We start from the raw sequence: 18,012 nt of genomic DNA, 5'->3' as shown, positions 1-18,012 counted from the left end.
TTAGAGTTATGCTACAATACGACCTATTAAGAAATCTCAAGAGGTAAAGACATTCTTCTAAGACACAAACTTATTAAAAAAAAAACTGAACAGAATATAAAGCAGTAGTTTTCAGCTACCTCTAAGAAGTTCTTGACAGCAATTAATTAGAAATGTGAAAAACCTCCACATTTGAAAGTAAAAAACCATGACTAAAACTTACTAGTATGAGAATCACATGCTTCTTCTGGTCATTATAGCTATACAAAAAAATGAGTAATTCAACATACAACTGGCAAAAGCAAAGAGTAATAGGGAAAATAAAACTGTCTCACATACCCGAGGTACTTTGCAAAAGACTGTTCAGCTATCATAGAGGGTTAACAGTAACTAAATTCTCCCAAGGAATTACTTATGGTAACTGGATGGTACTGAATGCCACCTGTGCCAACACTCATTTAAAGCTATATAATGCACAACAGGAAGAATGGTTATCATGAAATAACACACCTCCTAACATGAAAGAAAGAGGAGGGCTGGTGATCACACTGAATTCATTAAAAGCAAGCCCCCAGAGTTTCATACCTTAAAAACCTATGTTACAAGACAATTTGAGGAAATTGAGGAGAGGAGAATTGTTAAAAGAAAGGTTGGAGTTTTTCAAGCAAGTTTTTCTGACTGGAAATAACTTTCACTTTCAAAAGATGAAAGTCAAACAGTTTTCCAAAACCTAGGTGATGACATTCTCAAGTAATTCACACAGTAGTTTTCCAGTGGACTACAATTCAATGAGATGCAGGTGTTAGCAGCTAGCACTGTATGCTTGTTCTAAGAGAATGCAAATTATTCCATATAATTAAATTAGCCATTTAGCAATGCTTTCACCAAGAGTCTAGTTTCAGACTTTATTCTACTTTTTACCTTACTTTTTTTTTTGTTTTTTAAGATTTTATTTATTCCTGAGAGACACAGAGATGCAGAGACATAGAGGGAGAAGCAGGCTCCTCACAGGGAGCCTGATGCAAGACTTGATTCCAGGACTCTGGGATCATGCCCTGAATCAAAGGCTCAACCACTGAGCCACCCAGGCATCCCTTTTGACCTTACTTTTAAACAAGGGTGAAAAAAACAATCATTTACCACCATAAAATAAAACATGGTTTTCATGTCATAAAATGAAACTATTTTATATGGATTCTTCATATTGGTACCATACTACTCAAAAATAGGAAATATGAGAAAAATCTCTTAAGAAAAAAAAGAATATACAAAGATTCAGAAACTTTCAGTATTGAATCTTCTGCACACAAGTCACAGAGCCCACTGGATATTGGAGCTGTCCAGGTTCTGGCTGTGCTGTAGTAGAGGAAGAGGGCGAAAGCTCATCAAAAAGAGTTAAATTATGGTCCATTCCCATAATAAAATACTGGGCAGACTTTTAAAATGTTCTAAGACAGCCATTAAAACCAAACACTAACACAAAAACAAATCAAATAAACAAAAAGCCATCAATACCAAGTGTTGGCAAGGACATAGAGTCTATGAAACTGTCACACTGCTGACAAAAGTTAGATGTCAGGGCCACTTTGAGAAACACCTGGGCAGTATCTACTAAAGGTGAAAATATGCATACTGTATGACCTAACAATTTCTTTCCTTGATATAGCACAGAAATTTGTACATACTCAACAGAAACATGGGCACAAGGCATATACATCTTGTACACATACAGGCTTATTATGTGAGCATTACTCATAATAATCCCCAATCAGAAACAACTCAAACATCTATCAACAGAATACATAGAAATCATGATTTATGCATTCTACTAAAGAGTACCATACCAAATAGAAAAAGGATAAACCACGGACTGCTACATGAAACCGTGTAAAAAATTTTCACAAAAATAATAAAGGCCAAATAAAAGGTCAGACATACACATAAAAAAGCCACCCACAACCGTATTACTCAATTTATATACAGTTAAAAAAACAAATAAAACTTATCTATATTAATGGGAAGGGGGTTAATTATAATTAACTGGGAGGTGTTATGAAAAGGGGTTATGTAGTGATTGGCATTGTTAACTGGTCTTTTATTTTTAAAAAAGTATTTATTTGTTTATTTGAGAGAGAGAGAGCATACACACAAGAACAGGGGGAAGAGCTGAGGGAGAGGGAGAAGCAGACTCCCGCTGAGCAGGGAGCCTGACAGCGGATGAGGGGCTCCATCCCAGGACCCCCAGGATCATGACCTGAGCTGAAGGCAAATGCCCAACCTACTGAGCTACTCAGGTGCCCCAGCATCATTAGTGATTCTGATCTTGATGGTAATTATACATGTCTTTACTTTGTAAAAGTAATTAAACTTGGACACTTTATATATATTTCAATCAAAAAAAAGTTTCCCCAAAAAGTTTTCAAAATTCTATGCAGTGTTTAAAAAATTCAGTTGGTATGTATCAATATGTGGATGACCATGATACAAATGAAAAAGTATACAGTTTTATAAATACATTTTTACATAGCCAAAGATACAAAATAGGAATTTGGAGTGGCAGATTCTTTCTACATTGCATACCTTTATATTATTTTCTTAATCTTCCCACAAATAAGTATTAATTTATTTTATTTTTAGTCCTTCCCTATAAACACTACATGCTTTATTGGTTGTTTTAAAAACACTGTAATGAAGTTAAACAACAGATATGTGCCAAAAGAAGTTACTTTCAGCCTTCTCTTGCCAATCTCCTGAGGTAAGCAATGTTAACTATTAACATAGGTTGTTCCACAACTTTCTCCATACGTAACCAATCTGATAAAACAAATGGAAAAAAATGTAATAAAGAATATCTTCCTATCTAGTCTTTTGTATGAGGAGGAAATAAAGAATGTCTTCCCTGTAAATTTAGTATTAATTTTCATATAATATATACAGAAAATAAAGTAATAAAGTAGTTTTTTCCAGAAGAGTCATATAAAAACTAAATATGTACAACAACACACTTTGGAGTGATTTTTCTAAATTAGCAGCTTGCTGATAAGGTTCCTTTAACACTCATCCTTCTGTAGCTAGTTCAAGCCTTTGGAACTTTAGTTGATCTAGGTGTCAAAAGGACTTGCTTTTCTTTTCTGTCTGCTTTGGTACTTCTCCTTGGGAGAAAAATTCCCTCACTCCCCTCCCTCCCCCCACTGATGAAAAAAGAAAAAAGTCATTCTCCATGTTTTAGCTCTTCAAAACCTCTTCTCCACCTTTCACAGGGAAGAAGAAAAATTCACATATAATTCTCATAACTCTCTTACACTGAGATACTAAAACTAACTCCCCATTAATTTCTTTCCAATAAGAAAGTGACTGGTCACACTGCATTCAAAAGACGAAAAATATCAGTCTCATTTACATTCTTTTCTGAGCTTTAGTTTCATCATGCTCCTTCCAGTTCCTCAAATGCCATGCTCCCTTCCACTAGAGGGCTCTCTACTACAACCCATTCTGGCACAAATCCCTAATACTACAATTTTAAATGTTTTCTGCTTCCTGTGCAATGTGTCACTACTGACCAATCAATCACATCATCTTCACCCTTGAAATGTTAGATACAACCGTCCAGTGCAACTTTTCAGTCAGCTTCAGGGGCTGCTTTGCTAGCTCCTTACATGTTAGTGTCCCCAGGGTTCCATCTCTAAGAATCTTCTCTCATTCTATACACTCTTCCTTTGGTCATCACAACTATCAAGTCATGATTTTAAAATTCTAAATGCCAGTGACTTCCAGAGCACCAGACTGTTCTTTCAAACCATCTGCGAGATGGCTTCCTGAGATTTTTCCCAGTCTCCAATATCATTAATTTAATTAATATCATCTTCCTTTAAATCTGTTCTTCTTCCTATGTCCCCCATCTCAATTCTATCTTCCACTCTACTCTTTCCTCCAATCCTCACATGATTACCATATCCAATCCCTTCTTAAAATTCTCTTTATGTTCTCTACAATCCTCATTCCTGATGTTTGCAATCTCAGCCTCTTTTGTCTACACAACTGAAATAAATCTGATAAAAGAACAAGCCACCTAAGATAAACAAAGACAAAATCTTCATGATCAGATCCTTTTTAATTACAGGATCATTTCACAATTGAAAAAGTAAAATATGATTCTTCAGCAGTTTTCTACTTGAGAACTGCAGTCATCTCTACAATTTACCTTTTACAGTGCAACTAGTTATATCTCAAAATTTTACGTTAAAACACATTCTCCATAGAAATAATCCATAAACATGCAGAAAAAAAATCCATCCTCCATCCCAACTTTTCTCTTATTTCCTATCCTAGAGTTTTATTTGGTGTGAATCCTTCCCGATTCTTTCCTGCACACTTAAGACACAAACATGAACATACATATACATCTAAGTTTTTTTAAACACATATTTGGAGTTATTCTATACATAACAATGTTTCTCACATAACTGGAATTTTCTTATGCAGTACATAATGAATCTTCATCATTCTAATGATGATATAGTATTCTACACCAAAATCCACTTACATATTTACCTATTATTAAACATTCCAGTTGTTGCTAATGGTTTACTATTATAAATGATGATGCAATAAACACTCCATGTATATCTCTGTATATATGAATGGTTATTTTAGGACTGATTCACAAGAATGGAATTTTTTATTCAAAGCATACGGGCACTGAAGTTTGTGACAAATACCAGATTGCCCCCAAAAAAGGTTGTACCAAATATTATATTCTAACCAATAGTGATGAGACTGTCTCTATACATTCTCATGATTACTGAATACTAAAAAACTTATTTTGAAAGTCTGACTTTTTGTAATGCATGCTCATTATTAAAAAAAATTATAAGCAATTCAGAGGAAAGAAAAAATTAAGAGGAAAGCTAATAAAAACACACATATATCCAAATTCTTACTACTTAGAAATAACCACACTCATGACAAGATCATTCCAAGCATATGTAGACCCTGGGTAGGCAGAAATAATTAGTAAAGGTGGACATATGCATACTGTATGACATACTATATACAGAATTTTAAGATATAAAATCCAATATGATTTGGATGGAGAAAAAAATTTTTTAATAAAGTACAGTGGAAATAAAAGATGTACTCAGGTTTAGTAAATGCTTTTTAAAGGCAAGTAAGGTACCTAAAGGAATGCATTAAAGCAAGGAAAAGGATTTTACAAAAACATCAGGAGGTTGGAAGCATTACTTTCTAACTTCTGGGCAATATGTAATGGCTCCTGGCTTAAAAAGCTGAGGAAATTAGCAAGTAGTGGTGGCCAGGCTTTAAGATGACCCTTAATGATCCTCTTTGTCATCTCCTTCAACCCTGCTTGATGGTTGGTTTGTGCACCAACAGAATATGGCAGAAACGACAGTCTGTGACTTCTGATATTAGGTTATGAACAACACATAGCTTCTGTCCTGCTCTGATGGTTGGTTCTAAGGGAAGCTAGTTGTCATGCTGTGAGCCCACTCAACCTGACCTATGGAGAAGCTCATATGGCAAGTAACCTAGGCATTCTACTGAGAACCATACAAGTGAAGCATCTTGGACATGAGTCCTCTGGTTTTAGTTAAGTCTCCTAGTGACTACAACCTCCTAAGACCCCAAACCAGAATGACCCGTCTAAGCTGCTTTTGGATTCCTGACTCACAGAAACTGAGATAATAAAGGTTTAGGTTCCAAGTTGTTAAGACCTAATGTTATCTCTTATTCAGCAATAGATAACTAATACATACACAGATACTATATTTTCCCCGTATTTCTCCCTGGCCTATACACTAGCTCCTGATATTTGGAAGATATCTTTGCATAGTCAATGTTTACGTTCTGTTCTGGATTCATAATTCCCATAGTTGTTTATTCATAGTTCTAGATTCAAACGGATTCAAGATGTACCATACAGTACATTTTTTTTTGTTTTTAACTGAAATATATCTTACCTAAAGGACACTGCTCTTAAATATATATATTTCAATGGCTTTTGACATATGTGTGCACATGTGACCATTATTTTCATGCTCCCTAAAATGTCCTTCTGTCCCTTTCCAGTTAAGTCCTAAATTCTATGTTTTCAATTTAATTTTTGGTTGGTAAGATTTCTCCATTAAGAAGTTTTTATCAATACAGGTTTATTGGTGTTGTACTCCCAGTCCTTGTATGCTTATGTTTGTCTTCTATGTTTATTTTTTGAGAACAACACTACAAGGGAAATAACTTGGAGGGGAAGAGCCTTTCCTTCAAACTCTGTTAAACTATAGTGATGTCAGTGGGAATGGCCGAGTAAGGACCTCTGAAAAGCAAGTCCTCTATAAAAGCAACAACAGCAAAAGAGGCTCTACTATAAAAATACTGGTAAAATTGTCAATCAACTTTTCCAGAACTCTGGAACTTAACCAAAGGTTTGCAACAATCCAAGGAGTCCTTATTCAAGAAAAAAAGCTAAATTTTAGTAAGACCAGTTGTATGACTTTTTAACCAGACCTACACTTATTCCCTTCATCACAGTAGACTTGAAAACTAATATTCTGGGATCCCTGGGTGGCGCAGCGGTTTGGCGCCTGCCTTTGGATCGAGTCCCACATCAGGCTCCTGGTGCATGGAGCCTGCTTCTCCCTCTGCCTGTGTCTCTGCCTCTCTCTCTCTGTGACTATCATTAAATAAATAAATAAATAAATAAACAAACAAACAAATAAATAAGAAAGAAAGAAAACCAATATTCTTGCAATCACTGTGAAAACCAGGAGTGGCCAAGTAGTCACTGGAGGTTTTCCCCAAAACACCATTCAAAGAGAACTATCATTATTTGACCTATTTGGCAATGCCCTGGAAACTCCCTTTTGTAAGGCTTGCCCTTATTTGACCTGATTCAGACCTCATTCATGTAAATAACCTTTTCTCAAGAAGGAAAGAATGAAAGAAGGTGGTTTGTTGAAAACAATCAGTGACAATCATTTAACACTGCATTAATATTAATTGAGGTAACAATGACATTTGAGGCAAACAAGGTACTGACCAAAATATTTAAAAAGCTGAGGAATGAGAGGTCTATGAGTAACTTTGACAAGCTCTAACATATTTTTAGGAAATCTAAAAGACCAGGCATATGTACAGTGCTGTGTACATGCCTAGGTCTACATGCATGATCACAGTAATGTGCATGCACAGGAAAGAGCTGTGAAAGCCCTAAGGTCTCACCTCTGGCTAAGTGAAGCATGATGTAAAGAGAAAGTGAAAGCAGAGGCAGAATTATGAAGTACCTACCTGAGTATTAAAGGCATGCCTCAAAGCACATTCAAAGCCCCTTCACAAAGCTGGCAAATTTATTGGCTCCTGGCATTTAAGGAAATCTCTGTCCAAAAATTAGCTGAAAACTAAGATAACAAGAAACTTCAGTAGCCACACACCATAAAGAATACTGACTATAGGATTAGTTCAGGAAAGTCATTAAAAAAGAAAGAGCAACAATATCAAACAGCAACCACAACAAAGGGTGTGGCGAGGAATCTGATTTCCAGATTTCCGCATTATATTATTTAAAAAGTGCCCAGTTTGAAAAACAAAACAAAATTTATAAACCATGCAAGGAAATAAGAAAGAATAACACAAACATAATAAAAGAAGCCGTCAATAAGTGTCTTTGAAGAAATCCAGATGTTGGACTTACTAGACAAAAATTTAAATCAGCTATTTTAAAAATATTCAAAGAAGTAGAGAAAACATGTCTAAAGAACTAAAGGAAAGTCTGAGAAAAATGTCTCATCAAACAGATTATCAATAAAGAGATATGAATTACAATAAATAATCAAATAGAAATTCTGGAGTTGAGAAGTACAAAGAGTGAAATGAAAAATTCACTAAAAAGTTTCAACATCGTAAGTGGACTAGCAGAAGAAATATCAGTAAATCTAAAGACAGGTGGACTGAGATGACCTATTATGAGAAACAGAAAAGTGAAGAAAGAGTATGAAAAAACAATGGCCAAATAATTCCCAAACTGGTAAGAAAACATTAACCTAGAAGAAGCTCAGTAGTATTTAAGAAGGGTAAACTCAGAGATCCATACCTAGAAACATAAATTGTTGAAAATCAAAGACTAAGAGAAAAATTGAAAGCAGCAAGAGAAAAGTGACTCATTATGTATAAGGAATACTCAAGATTAATAGCTGATTTCTCGTTAGAAACTGTCAGAACTCAGAAAGCAATAAAATAATATATTCAAAGTCCTAGGAGAGAAAAAAAGAATGTCAAACAAAAACTCTATATCCAGCAAAACTATTCTTCCAAAATGAAATAGACATTAAGGCATTGCCAGATGAACAAAACTGGATAGAATCTGATGTCTGCAGACTTGTCCTACAAAAGAAAAACTAAGAATTCCTTCAGCTGATATGAAAGGACACTAAATAGTAATTCAAATACACATGAAGGATAAAGAGTGCCAGTAAAAGCAATGACATAAGTAAACATAAAAAACAATATAAATGTATTTTTTTGTTTATAACTCCTTTTACCCTATTTGATTTAAAACTGGATAATGTAATAATTATAAGCCTAAGTTGATGGGCAAACAATGTATAACATGTAATTTGTATGACAATAATGGCACAAAGCAGGGGGAGAGAGAATGAAGCCACAAAGGAGTCAAGTTTTTTTTATATTATTGAGTTACTATTAGTTTACACTAGCTTGTTATAAATTATATAATTATAATTATATAATTATAAGTTAATGGTAATCCTCAGGGCAACCATTAAGATAATAACTTAAAAACACATAGTAAAAGAAATGGCAAGAGATTTAAACTGGTACACTAGAAAATATTTAACAAAAGAATGAAGTAATTAAGCAATAAGGGGAACAAAACAGACACAACACAAAAAGACAGATATAAATCCTACCTCATCATAATTATACTGAATTTAAATGGATTAAACACTCCAGTAAGAAAACAGGGACTGGCAGAATGGCTAAAAAAAACATGATCCAACTGTACATTGTAAGAGATATATTTTAGATTCAAAGACACAAATAGGTTGAAAGTAGAAGTATGACAAAAGCTACACCATGTAAACATAGCCAAATGAAAATTTGGCTAAAATAGACTTAAAAACAAAATTTGTAAGGAGACAAGAGGGTTAGGTTAATTCATGAGTAAGATAAAACTAAATATATAAATATAAAAAAGAGCCCCAAAATATATGAGGCAAAAATTGACAAAATTGAAAGTAGAAATAGACAATTTTTTTAAAAGATTCTATTTATTTATTCATGGGAGACACAGAGACATAGGCAAAGGGAGGAGAAGCAGGCTTCCATGCAGGAGCCCAATGTGGGACTTAATCTCGGATTTCCAGAGGCAAGGTAGACGCTCAACTGCTGAGCCACCCATGCGTTCCAAGAAATAGACATTAAACAACAGCTGGAGACTTCAATATTCCACTTTGAATAATAGATAAAACAACCAGACAGAAGGTGAATAAGGAAACAGAAGATGTGAACATCATAAACTAACTAGACCTAACAGCTAAAAGACATTCTACTCAACAAGAGAATACACATTCTTCTCAAGTGTACATGGAACATTTTACAGGATAGATAGATGTTAGTACACAAAACAAGTCTCAATAATTTTTAAGTCATATGAAGTATGCTCTACAAACACAGCAGAATGAATTATAAATCAATAACAGGAAAAAACTGGAAAATTCACAAATATGTGGAAATTAACAGAGTCCTAACCAATGAGTCAGAGAAGAAATTATGAGGGATATTATAAAATACTTTGAGATTTTAAAATACATATACATACAACATTCCAAAACATATGAGATGAAGCTAAAGAAGTACTCAGAGAGAAATTTGTTGTAAATGTCTCTACTGAAAAAAGAAAAAATACCTCAAATTAATACTCGAGGCTTGCACCTTAAGAAAACTGGAAAAAGAGCAAACTAAATCCAATATAAGAAGATGAAGGAAATAAAATCACATAAAGGAAAAAATAAATGAAGCAGAAAATAGAAATATAATAGAAAAATCAACAAGATAATAAATTGATTCTTTGAAATAGGTCAACAAAATTTAGAAACTTTTAGGTAGGTTGACAAGCAAAATGAGAGAAGACTCAAATGAGTGAAGACTCAAAACTAAAATCAGGAATGAAAGAGAGGGCATTCCTATTGACCTTACAGAAATAAAAACAGAATTCTACGAACAACTATATGCCAAATTATATATAACCTACATGAAAGGGACAGATTCTTAGAATAACCTACTGAATTTGATTTAAAAAAAAAACAATATCTGAACAGATGTACAGCAAGTAAAGATACTGAATTAGTCAAAATCTCCCCACAAAGTCATATGACTACACTGGTAAATTCTACCAAGTATTTCAAAAAGAATTCACACACACACACTCACACACACACACACACACGCATGCTAATCCTTCACAAACTCAAAGGAGGAGGAAACACTTCTCAATTCATTCTGTAAGGATAAAACCAGACTAAGATACTGCAAGAAAACTATAGATCAATATCCCTTATGAGTACAAATGTAAATATTATCAACAAAATAACTAGCAAACTGGTTCCAACAACATATAAAAAAGATTATACACCATGACCAAATGGGATTTACCGCAGGAAAGCTAGGTTTACTGAATACATAAAAATCAAGCAGTATAATACACCATATTAGTAAATGACAAAATCCATGGGATAATTTTAAGACACAGGAAAAGAATTTGACAAAATCCAACATCCTTTTGTGATATAGAACACTGAACAAACTAGGAATAGAAGTAAACTTTCTTACCTTGATAGAGGACATCTATGAAAAATCCACAGTTGACATCATACTTAGTGGTTAAAGACTGAAAGCTCTGCCACTAAGATCAGGAACAACACAGGGATGTCTGCTCTTACTATTTATATTCAATATAGCACTGGAGGTTCCAGCCAGAACAATAAGACAAGATAAAGAAATTAAAAAGCATTCAGATTGCGGAGGGAGAAATAAAACCTGTTGGCAGATGACATGATCTTGGATATTAAAAAATCTGAAGGAAACTATGTGAATGCACACAAACACAAAACTATTAGAACTAATAAATGTGTTCACCAAGATTACAGAATACAAAATAAACATACAGGGATCCCTGGGTGGCGCAGCGGTTTAGCGCCTGCCTTTGGCCCAGGGCGCGATCCTGGAGACCCGGGATCGAATCCCACGTCAGGCTCCCGGTGCATGGAGCCTGCTTCTCCCTCTGCCTGTGTCTCTGCCTCTCTCTCTCTCTCTCTGTGACTATCATAAATAAATTAAAAAAAAAATAAAATAAACATACAAAATTAAATTTTATTTCTATTCACTAGCAATGAATAAAAAATTCAAAAAGTAATTCCACTTACAATAGCATCAAAAAGAATAAAATACTTAAGAATAAATCTAACAAAAACAATGCAAAACCTGTAAAACAAAAACTACAAAAAAACTGTTGAAAAAATTTAAGAATATCTAAATAAATGGAAAGACATTTCATATTCATGGATTGAAGGACTTAATATCATTAAAATGATAATACTCCCCAAACTGATCTACAGATTCAATGTAGTTCGTATTCAAATTGCAGCTAGCTTTTTTTTTTTTTTTGCAGAAATTAATATAGTGATCTTAAATTTCCTATGGAAATGTAAGGGACCCAGGATAGCCAAAACAATCTTAGGAAAAAGAAGGACAAAGTTGGAGGATTCATACTTCCCAGTTTCAAAACTTACTATCAAATTATATAATCAACACCATGTGATACTGTCATTAAGACAGACATACAGATCAGTAGAACAGAACTAAGAGTCGAGAAATAAACCCATACATTCATTTACGGCCAACTAATATTTGACAAAGTTGACAAGAAAATTTAATAGGAGAAGAACAGTCTTTTCAACAAACAGTACTGGAACAACTAGATATTCAAGTGCAGAAAAAACTGATGTTGGATTCCCACCTTACATCATACACAAAAATTAACTCAAAACTGATCAGAGACCTAAATGTAAGAAATTATAACACTCTCAAAAGAAAACATAGACATAACTCCATGTAACTTTGAGCTGGGCACTGGTTTCTTAGCTATCACACCAAAAGCAACAACAAAAAATGGATATTATCAAAATTAAAATCTTGTGTGCTTCAAAAGACACCAATAAGAATGTAAAACCTGTATCTGACAAGGCACTTTTACCTAGAATACATAAAAAAGTCTTATACAATTCAATATCAAAAAATGAAAACTCAATTAAAAAATGAAAGATTTCACTAGACATTCCTCGAAAAAAATATACAAATGGCCAAAAAGCACATGCAAAGATGGTCAACATCATTGGTTATTAAAGAAATTCAAATTAAAACTACAAGATACCACTTGACCACTAGGATGGTTATAATTAAACAGATGAATAATAACAAGCTTTGGTGATAATTTGAAGGAACAGGATCCCTCATATATTTGTGGGTTTGTCAAATGGAAAACAGTTTGGCAGTTCTTCAAAATGTTAAACACAGAATTATCATAGAACTCACAATTTCAGTCCTAGGTATATTCTAAGAGAATTTGTCCATGCAAAAACTTGTACATGAATGTTCACAGCAGCATTATGCATAATAGTCAAAAAAAAGGGGAAATTCTCCAAACATCCATCAACTGATTAACAGATAAAGTACAGTATATCTAGATATTGGAAAATCATTCATTATTGAAAAGAAATGAAGTACTGATATCATAACAGGTAATCTTTTCACAACCTTGGAAACATTATGCTAAGTAAATGAAAGGTAGACACAAAAGTTCATACAGTGTATGAGCCTATTTTATGAAATGACTAGAAATTTGTCTCTAGATAAATCTACAGAGACAGAAAGTCAGTCAGGGCCTGCCAGGACCTGAGGGAATAAAAAACTGGGGAATGACTTACAGGTATGTAGTTTCTCCATGTTAAATTTTATTTATACAGGAATATTCCCATTATTCTTGTTGCTTAATCCCTTTCAAACTTTTTCTTTTTTAAGATTTATTTATTTGAGAGACAGAGAGTGCAAGTGGGGTGAGAAGCAGAGGGAGAGGAAAAGAGAATCTCAAGCAGACTCTGTGCTGAGTTTGACCTAGGGCTGGATCTCAGGACCTTAGCCAAAACCAAGAGTCAGACACTCAACCGACTGAGACACCGAGGCAACCCTAGAGGTGTTATTCTTAAACCAAAAATAGTGTATGAACTATTCATAACTAAGATACTTTCAGACAACCTTATTTCTTTCTCCAGAATGGAGGAGGCATGTCTCAGTGCCCACCATTTTCTCATTTGACTCAAAATTCTTATTTAATTTAGTCTGTGTTTTAAGGTTCTAGTTACTGCTTCATCAAAACAGTTTTTCTTTTATTTCTCTTATTTCTGCTTGGCTATGATAACCAGAAGTAAAGAAAAATTTTATTTTGCTATTTTAAACCAGCAGTATCCCTCAATCTTCTAAGGTCTGCTGATCTAATGGGCAAACAAAACAAAAATGCTGTTAATTTGCAGTTAATTATTATTTAATTTTCCAAGAGGCTGCAAATCTTTTTGTATATTTACTGGTCATTTATATTAAATCTTCTGTAAATTATATTACAAAGATAGCCTTTGTAAATTGTTCTATTGATTATTTATTGTTTTCATAATAACATGTAATTATTCTTTTGATATATCATTGACACTAATCCTTTCCTATTATTGCAAATATCTTTCTGTATGAATTTTGTTAGTGTCTTTTACTGGACATATCTTAAAAATTTTACACAGTTAATTCCACCTAATTTTATCTTTTGGATTTTATGTATTACATAGGAAAAGCTTCCTACTGCAAAATAACAAAAATATTCACTATTTTCTCGTTAACAGTAATATAACAGTAACTTTTATCCAACATTAAAAAGTAAAGGGGGGGGGCCTGGGTCGCTCAGTCAGTTGCACATCAATGCTTGATTTTGGCTCAGGTCATGATCTCAGATCAAGCCCTGTGTCCAGCCCCACTAAGTGGGGAATCTGCTTGAGATTCTCTCTCCCTCTCCCTCTGCACACCCTCCACTTGCACTCTTTCTCTCTCTAGAATAAATCTTTTTTTTAAAGTATATATAGCTAGCTCTTTATTTTTTTTATTTTTTTAAGATTTTATTTATTTATTCATAGAGACACAGAGAGAGAGGGGGACAGAGGCACAGGCAGAAACAGGCTCCATGCAGGGAGCCCGAAATGGGACTCGATCCAGGGTCCCCAGGATCACACCCCAGGCTGCAGGCGGTGCTAAACCGCTGCGCCACCGGGGCTGCCCAGCTCTTTATTCCATATGGAAATTAATGTTTGTTTCTGGTGTGATGTTGACACCTATTTTGTTTTTTTCATTTTCAAATAAACAACCAATGGAAAACATCATTTCCTTAGAGATTTTAAACACTTCCTTTATTTAAAGCTAAATTTCTTGATATACAAGGATGTATTAATGAATTCTGTTCTGTACAATCTGGCAATATGATCTTATTTACTTACTCTAACCATTTAATATCTAGTAGGGCAAATTTGTTCTCTTTCCTCTGTTCTTAGTTTTTAGTTTATGCTTATGTACTTTCTCTTAGAGCTGAATTTTATTTTATTTTTAAAAATATTTTATTTATTTATTTGAGGGAGAGAGAGAGAGAGAAAGAGAGCAGGGAGAGAGGCATAGGGAGAGGGAGAGCGAGAACCTCCAGCAGATTCCCTGCTGACCACAGAGCCTGATGCAGGGCTCAAACTCACAACCCTGGGATCATGACCTGAGCTGAAACCAAGAGTTGGGCACTTAACTGAGCCACCCAGGCAACTCTCTTAGAACTGAATTTTGAAATTCTATTAAAAACAACAAAATCTGGGCAGCCCAGTTGGCTCAGCGGTTTAGTGCTGCCTTCAGCCCAGGGCCTGATCCTGGAGACCTGGGATCGAGTCCCACATAGAGCTCCCTGCACGGAGCGTGCTTCTCCTTCTGCCTGTGTCTCTGCCTCTCTCTCTCTCTCTCTCCCTCTATCTCTCATGAATAAATAAATAAAATCTTAAAAAAAAATTCCATTGTGACTCTGATTGGAATCAAAGAGCACACAAAACAAATTGGTAATACTTGAGTTGAACCTAGCCAGTGCACATTATTACTGATAAGCCTATGACATGGTATATGTTTTAAAAATTGGTACTTAAAAATAAAATCAGTCACCTCTCTTCTATACTTTACAACACATTCCCTTCCCCATTCTACTTGAAACATACAGAGTTGCCTTATTCTTTTATAAACAGTACTCCATAATATGATATATTAAAACTTACCTAACTAGTCTTCTACTGATAGAGACTTAGATTATTTATAATCTTTTGCTAAAATATAATATGCTGTAATAAATATTCCTGTACATTTATCATTCTAGACATAAGCAACTATTTCATTGGATAAATTCCTATAAGATAAATTACACGGTCAAAGGGAGTGTACATAAACATTTTTTAAGTATGTTGCACATATAAAAGAATATGTGTATTTAAAAGAATATGGGGGTGTCTGGGTAGCTCAGATGGTTAAGCATCTGCCTTCAGCTCAGGTCATGATCTCCAGGTCCTGAGATCAAGCCCCACATTAGACTCCCTGCTCAGCAGGGAGTCTGCTTCTCCCTCTCCCTATGCCTCTCACCTTGCTTATGCTCTTTCTCCCTCTCTCTCAAATGAATAAATAAAAAATATTTAAAAGAATATGATTATTATTATCAAGCTGAATCTTATCAAAATCTTTATCTAAATTTTATTTATTGAACAAGTATGTAGTTAGTGCCTGTGTGTGGGATACAAGCAAAAGCAAATAGTTTAAAGTAGTTACTGATTTGCTAAATGTTAGCAGTTGATTGAAAATTATAGTATTGTAGAAGATGGGATACTATGCATTTTTTGACAGTCATAAAATGTGTAAAATCATATTTTACATCTTAAATATATAAAATTTATCAAAAAATTTTAAACTAAAAACAAAACAGAAAAAGACAGCCCCTAAAAAATTGGCAACAGATTTAAACAGGCAATTCACAGAAAGTATAAATGGTCAATGAATATGAAGTGATGTTTAACCTAAATAATCAGAAAAATGCATTTATAACTACAGTGATGAAATATGCTAAGAGAGTAAATCTTAACAAGTCTTCAGCAGCACAAGCAAAAATTATGTAGTGACAGATGTTAACTAGACTTACTGTGGTGATTTCACAATATATACAGATTTTGAATCTTGAGTCATTATGTTGTACACATGAAACTAATGTTTTTTTTTAAGATTTTATTTATTTGAGAGAGAGGAAAAAAAATGAGCGGGGGAGGGGCAGAGGGAGAAGCAGGCTCCCCACTGAGCGGGGAGCCAGACATGGGGTCCAATCTCAGGACCCTGGGATCAAATGACTTCAGCTGAGGCATACATGTGACCATTCAGGAGCCCTGAAACTAATGTTGTTGATCAATAAAAAGTAAAAAAAAAAAATTAAAAAAAAACCTGCAGTGAAATACTATTTCACTCTTATTATGTTAGCAAACATGACAATATCTAACAATGTACTAGTTACTGGCAAAGATAGACAGCAATGGTTAAAGTTCCAACTGATTGGGAGATCAAGCCAAGCAGGATGTTGGCATCAGTATTTACACCACATTTTATCAGATCTATGACAACAATGATCATAAGGTGATCGTTATTTTATGTACTAATAAAAGAATAACATCACTAAAAAAACAAAAAAACCCAAATCCAGTGATTATACTCTTTATGTACCAATACGGAATAATTTCCCAGTTAGAAAAGCTCAGTATAGAATAGTGTAAATAGCATACAACCTATTTGGCCAAAAAGGAGAAAGGACTCTGGATATAACTTATTTGCTTTTTAATTTTTTTTTAGATTTATTTATTTGAGAGCGTGCGCGCATGAGTGGGAAGGGCAGAAGGAGAAAGAAAGAATCTCAAGGAGACTCCACATTGAGCGTGGAGCTGAATGTGGGGCTTGACCCCATGATTCTGAGATAACTACCTGAACCAAAACCAAGAGGTAGATGCTCAACCAACTGTGCCACCCAGGCACCCCTATACTTATTTGCTTTTTTTAAAAATTTAAAGATTGTATTTATTTGAAAGAGAGAAACAGAGATAGCAACAGAGATAGTAAGAGAGAGCATGAGCAGAGAGGGGAGAGAAAAGCAGGGAGCCTGATGTGGGGCTCAATTCCAGGACCCTGGGATCATGACCTGAGTCACAGGCACATACTAATTGACAGCCCTACTTATTTGCTTTTAAATGCATGAAGTATCTCTCCAGAAACTGGTAACATTTCTGTCTTCTGGGAAGGGAATTATGGCTGAGGGATAGAGATAGAAGACAGATTTAGCACTATATATCCTTATGTACATCTGAAGTTTAAACCACATAAATATATATATATATATATATACACATATATACATGCATATAGTAATATAAAAGTAAGTTTATATTTTTTAATTTAATTTTTCACTTTTAGTTTATTAGGCTTTTATTTCAGTAATAAAAATACACAGAAAAATTTAAAAATCCACTTTAGGGACCTCTGTTAAAAAGATACTTTTGAATGATTTTTCATATCTCCTTCTACCTTTTAAAATAGATTTAATGAAATATCTTTAACACACAACACAATTCACCCATTTAAAAATGTACAATTCAATGATTTTTAGTATATCTTAAGTGTTGTTGTACAACCACCACCCCAGATGATTTCCCCTCCTTTTGAATAATAAAATGAGGATACTAGACAGAATCCTGGCAAGGTCAGCAAGTAGAAAAATTATGCGGAAAATCTTGTTACAAGGGGAACTGGATTTTTCCCCTCCTAATTTTTAACTCTCCTCAGGTACTAGCTGTAATTATATAAATAGTA

General features: G+C 34.2%; 1 protein-coding gene across 14 annotated transcripts in view; it reads right to left on the bottom strand.

Moving 5' to 3' along the window:
• HMBOX1 (homeobox containing 1) overlaps window positions 1-18,012 on the bottom strand; it is a 189,620-nt gene that overhangs the window by 66,908 nt on the left and 104,700 nt on the right. The gene's annotated exons all lie outside the window — the stretch shown is intronic.

This window comes from Nyctereutes procyonoides, unplaced genomic scaffold (genome assembly GCF_905146905.1).
Source record: "Nyctereutes procyonoides isolate TBG_1078 unplaced genomic scaffold, NYPRO_anot_genome, whole genome shotgun sequence".
Classification (NCBI taxonomy): Eukaryota; Metazoa; Chordata; class Mammalia; order Carnivora; family Canidae; genus Nyctereutes; species Nyctereutes procyonoides.
Note: the sequence above shows the minus strand (reverse complement) of the source record. Positions and strands in the feature narration are given on the sequence as shown.